This window comes from Oncorhynchus mykiss, chromosome 1 (genome assembly GCF_057628025.1).
Source record: "Oncorhynchus mykiss isolate SJ-2025 chromosome 1, ASM5762802v1, whole genome shotgun sequence".
Classification (NCBI taxonomy): domain Eukaryota; kingdom Metazoa; phylum Chordata; class Actinopteri; order Salmoniformes; family Salmonidae; genus Oncorhynchus; species Oncorhynchus mykiss.
Window position 1 is genome coordinate 82,247,253 of NC_143022.1, and position 6,334 is coordinate 82,253,586.

Here is a 6,334-nt window from a genome sequence, read left to right on the forward strand (position 1 = left end):
TCGGACCTGCCTGGTGTGTTCCTTGTTCTTCATGATGCTCTCTGCGCTTTTAACGGACCTCTGAGACTATCACAGTGCAGGTGCATTTATACGGAGACTTGATTACACACAGGTGGATTGTATTTATCATCATTAGTCATTTAGGTCAACATTGGATCATTCAGAGATCCTCACTGAACTTCTGGAGAGAGTTTGCTGCACTGCACTTTTTCAGTTTTTGATTTGTTAAAAAAGTTTGAAATATCCAATAAATGTCGTTCCACTTCATGATTGTGTCCCACTTGTTGTTGATTCTTCACAAAAAAATACAGTTTTGTATCTTTATGTTTGAAGCCTGAAATGTGGCAAAAGGTCGCAAAGTTCAAGGGGGCCGAATACTTTCGCAAGGCACTGTATGTATACTGTAGCTAAGAAAGTAATACTAAGTGTATGTTGTGTAGTAATACTGCTGTTAGTAGCCCATGTGCCTCACCCTAATAATTTGGTCCCCTTCCCCCTCATAACTTAATATACTGTTCTGACTTGTAAGATATTATAAGAGATTTCATTGTCTGCTTATATGCCCCCTTTATTTATCCTAGGGTTCTGACTTGGGGAGAATACTGTAAGAACGGCCTATGTTCTGAATACTGCCGCTGTACATTTCAAAAGTGCTGAACAAATAGTTCTATTGACTACATCTATCATAGCTTGCTCATTAATGTCTTAATCGAAATTACGGACGGCCTCTTATCCGCTCATCATTCCCTTATGCCATAGTTTGTACATCTCAAATGTCCGTATAAACCACAATTGTTTAAGCAAGTCAGCCATATCAGCCATGTTTTTTTAAAGGCAGTAAATGAGGCTGAATGATCTGTTTCTCTGCCAGACAAGGCTCCGCTGATATCCAGATGTAGCTGTGTTAAGGATTCACTCCATTGTGCTGATAAGAAAGCTCTGCTGTTGGGACAGCTTTATGTAGGCCCTAACAGTTTGTGGACACCGTTTGTCACAGTTATAGTGCAATTCATGTATTGTTTAGTGTTGTGTTGTGGAGTGGCTTTGCTGGCATGCATCTAAAAATGTTTTGGGGAGTTTGCCCCATTAAGATTTACATGCTAAAAATCGCCAGTGGGCCTAGATAAGATCCTCATATGATGAACAGAACAACTCTAGTAAGATCAAAAGCTCTGCTATCTGACCATACCATAGCCAGATCAGCAGTGTTATGACAGTCTGTTTGCATGCTCATTGGCTCCCTCATGCATCCACAAACTGTCACTGCAAGTCGTCCATCCTACCAATCACATTGTACTGTCAATCCAAAAGAGAATGATTCAGCCCTAGTGATTGAGGGCAGAGGGCAAAACCAAATCTATAGGTCACACTCTGACAAGATATTGCACATTGCCAAGCCCATTTCAGACAAATCATGTTATACAGTATCAGTGAGCCAGCCATGAGGGTCATCGGTGAGGATGGGAATGTGATTTCATATCCTCTGAGCGGCTTGTGCCAGACAGGGTTTATGAAATGCCATCTGTCCTGCCTTCAATTTGCAGTGCGTCTAAACAGGGAGGTCTGAGGCTGGGCTGGGCTAAAGCACTGACAGGATCATCCATCTTGTCACGTCAGAATGAGAACTCACGCAGATGACCCCCTCTTCAATCACGTACTGTATGACCACCAGGATCAGACACTTTCCCTGCAGTATATGGGTTTAAAATCAGGTCTCTCTCTCGCTCTGTTTCTCTCTCCCCCAATGGGCTTTCTTAGCATGGGAAACATTTGTTTACATTGCCAAACCAAGTAAAATAGATTACTCAAGTGAAATAAAAAATCAACAACAAACATTACACTCACAAACATTCCAAAGGAATAGAGACATTTAAAATGTCATATTATGGCTGTGCAAATAGTTAAAGTCCAAAAGGGAAAATAAAAGGGAAAATAAATAAATATGGGTTGTATTTACAATGGTGTTTGTTCTTCACTGGTTGCCCTTTTCTTGTGGCAACAGGTCACAAATATTGCTGCTGTGATGGCACACTGTGGTATTTCACCCAATAGAGTTGATCAAAATTGGATTTTGGGGTCTGTGTAATCTGAGGGAAATATGTGTCTCTAATATGGTCATACATTTGTCTCTCTCTCTCTCTCCCACTCTCTCAGCCTCTTTCTGTGATCAAATCAAAGTTTATTTGTTTTACAACTAGGCCGAGCAATTGCTGTACCAGGCAGTGATGCAACTAGTCAGGATGCTCTCGATGTTGCAGCTGTAGAACCTTTTAAGGATCTCAGGACCCATGCCAAATCTTTTTCGTTTCCTGAGGGGAAATAGGCTTTGTCGTGCCCTCTTCACAACTGTCTTGGTGTGTTTGGACCATTCTAGTTTGTTGTTGATGTGGACACCAAGGAATCTCTCAACCTGCTCCACTACAGCCCCGTCGATGAGAATGGGGATGTGCTCAGTGCTCCTTTTCCTGTAGTCCACAATCATCTCCTTAGTCTTGGTTACGTTGAGGGATAGGTTGTTATTCTGGCACCACCCGGCCAGGTCTCTGACCTTCTCCCTATAGGCTGTCTCGTCGTTGTCGGTGATCAGGCCTACCACTGTTGTGTCGTCTGCAAACTTAATGATGGTGTTGGAGTCGTGCGTGGCCATGCAGTTGTGGGTGAACAGGGAGTAGTGGAGGGGACTGAGCACACATCCCTGGGGAGCTCCAGTGTTGAGGATCAGCGTGGAAAGTGTGTTGCTACCTACCCTCACCACCTGGGGGCGGCCCATCAGGAAGTTCAGGATCCAGTTGCAGAGGGAGGTGTTTAGTCCCAGGTTCCTTAGGTTAATGCACAGTAGTACTGGTAGATATAATACATGAACATTTGTCAATTTCAGCTCTGTGTAGTCATTATACCATAAGAACTGTATCCATAGACAGGGCTTTCAACAAGGTCTGTATCAGTGGAGGCTGTGGAGGCTCTGCAGCTTCCACTGCTCTGTTCAGTCCAAACATCATATTGTTTTCGTGTCAGGTTAATGCTTTTACAATATGTCCATATTCTATTTTTCATTATAAGGGGTTGATTTCTATGTGATTGTTGCTTTAGGTTAGTACAGATTAGGGTATAGAGAAATGTGCACATAGTATATTTGTTAGGACCTTTGTTGAAAGCCCTGTCTATGGATACGGTTCTTATGGTATACATACTATACAAAGCTGAAATTGATAAATTGTCATGTATTATATCTACCAGTACTACTGTGCATTAAATATGATCACACACCCTATGAAATATATGATACATTTAAAAATGAATGAATGAATGACCATTCCAGTATGACCTTGGTTATGGTTGCAATAACACAAAAGACCACAATCGCCAACCAGATGATCATTTGATTAAATAGAACTGGAGCTCAGAGGGCAGGACTTGTCCATGTGAGTAATAAGACGGTCGGCTTCAGGGCCAGTTGTTTTTTGCTTCAGTGTTTGCCTGTTTGAGAGACAGTGTAATAAGGACATAACTTAGTCTCGTAGATAGGAGCCTCGGCACTGATTGGAGCCTAATGATCCTTGACAAAGCCCAAATCCAATTTTCTCACACCAAAGACATGGCACGCTTTAATAATATCTAGGTTCTTTTTTATTTTCTTTTTTCTTTTGGGTGAGTCAAATTATGATAGAATGGGTGGAATGGATATTTTTTCCAATAGCATATTATTTTTCTTGTGACAGCACAATTTAATATTTAGTTGTTGCGTCAGAATCAATCAATAGGGACACGATAAGGAAAAGTTCAAAATTATTGGATGAAGATGTCTACCATACTGTACTATCAAACATTTCATTCTATGAAATTGAGTGTGGTTATCGTACTCTATACAACAGATAAATAATATCCATTAAGTGCCGGTTCTACACAAATTCTCTGTACCTCCACACAAAGTCTCATATAATATTTATATTATATTAGAGAAGCCCTTGAGATTAACCTAGTGTAGCCCAGTGTATAATCTTCCCATTGTAGGGGATCCTGATTCTGTGATTTTGTCCATTTATCCAGTCACACAAGCGTACAAGAGAGGGAAGTGTGTGTGTGTACGTATGTGCATGAGTGCATGCGATACCGAGAGACAGAGAAAGACAGAGAGACAGAGAGCAAGAGAGATAAAGATGGCAATATAAACATTTCAAACGCACTAATGCAATATTAAATTGTTGGAGACATCCTGTTTGTAATTGAATAATCCATAGAGGTGGATAGAGGGTCCTTCTATGACAGCATGAGCAGCGCCATTGAGGGCTCCCTCCATTTTAAAGTAGTACATTTCTTATTTTTCTACTGTACTTCTATTAGCTGGTAAATAAACTGAAAAGGTGCATACTGCCACTTGGAGTGTGTTGTCAGAACAGGTATAAAGCCGAGGTTGATAACTGCCATTGCAGTTATGGAATGTTTGCTCAGGAGTATAATGAATTGGCTTATCCATCCTGATGAGCTGGATGAAATTATGTGATCTTTGCTTAACCTATAGGATCCCCCACCCAGTTGACTACAGTATTTTCTGCAGTTAAATGCAAAAAAACAGTATTTATAATTAATGTATCATTATAATGTATATTTATATTATTTATAAATACTAATATGGTTTTTGAACAGGATAACCTGTTTACAAGCATGATACTTTTAGTTTATAGCTTGTTGGCCATTCGTTTTTCTCAATGATATTTACTACTTCACTGGTAATTCCCACTTGGTTATGTACGCACCATTAGAATGCAACAGGTGGGACCTTTTAGATGTCTATCACTATGGAGAAGTACCTGATAGGATTATTTCAAGTACCTGCTGTCCCTTTAAAAAGGAAACTGCAATCAGCCATTTTGAGGAGACGACCGTGTGGAAATGTCTGGTTGGGGCTCAATGAAATGTTTGATGAATGTTAGAGTGTGTCCTTCATGGTAAGACTTCTATTTCAAATGAGTAATATTACTGAACATGTTTGTTTAATAATATAAAACGGTTTTGATAACCATCTTGTACATGTAGTATTTTTCATATTAAAGAATTGTTTATTGATGATTACAGTTCATATTTGTAAAGCCATTATGTAATAAATGATGAGATGACTTTCTCATTTGATGGCAAATGAATTTGGATGAATAGAATCAGATAACATATTCAACTGTATGTATATTAGGTGTGGCCCTTTGATATAGCATGGATGTTTGCATGACCAGTCTAGGATTTATAATCCACTGCAGGTCATTCTGAAATTAAACTTTTTTCTAAAATATTGTACTGTGAATATGTTTCAAGAACGACTGACAGAATTCAAAACCAGCTTCTTCAGTGCTGAGCTTTTGAGTAACACAAACATCCACTAGGTGGCCACAAAAGACAGGAGATCCAATAGGTAGCCATGCACAACATACAGTGATTATTTAGAAAGCCAGGAGCTGCTGCTGACCATGTGACCTGAACATGAAAAACACAAAACCCTGATTGCAAAGGTATAACATAAGCTGTGTTCACACTAAGAGCCTCTTTAGCACTGGGCTACGGGAGCTTTTAGGTCGGGACTAAGAAGGTGTTCATACTTACACATTCTAAACTGGGCTAGCACCAACCTTAGTCCAGGGATAGCTGGCCTGTTCTGGAGCAGGGTTAGCACCAACTTTTTGGGGCTAGCCATTTAGATGTTACCTAATTTGAACATTCTACTCCAGGAAAGTGACAGTTGGTTTCAGTTAGCCCTGCTTGTGTGAACACAGGCTAAGCTAGCCCAGGGACAGTGTTAGCTTGGGGGTAAGAACAAAACAGTAAGAGGCCTATTGTGTACCAAACCTGCTTCCTCTACTTATACACATTTTTGCTTATTATTATTAGCCTATCTCATCGAGCAGAGGAAAAGCCCAATCAACTAATTGACTCAGCCCAGGGACAGTTTTTGCAGTGATTAAACTGAGCCGCTAGCATGAAAAGGAGAGCATTCCTACACACACTTTGTGGTATGCTCTGTGACAGCTATGCAGTCTGTATTATGGCCTGATTCAAGCTGTCCCCTGGGTCTCAGCAGCTCTCATTAGAGGTTCTGTGAAAACTTTACTTGGCACCTGAGACATGCCCTATTAAAACACATACAGTAATTGGCCATCTTAATCACCAGCACAGTACTGCCATGGAACCATATAGGCTACTGTAGGATAGAAGTTGGAACGTTGCATAGATATACGAATCTCAGGCAACACAAGAGTACACGCTATGAGTATCTTTTGACACTGACAGACATTTTCTATTGTATTTCTCTTCAAAGGAAAATGTGGTGTGTGGGTGGTGTTGCCAAGGT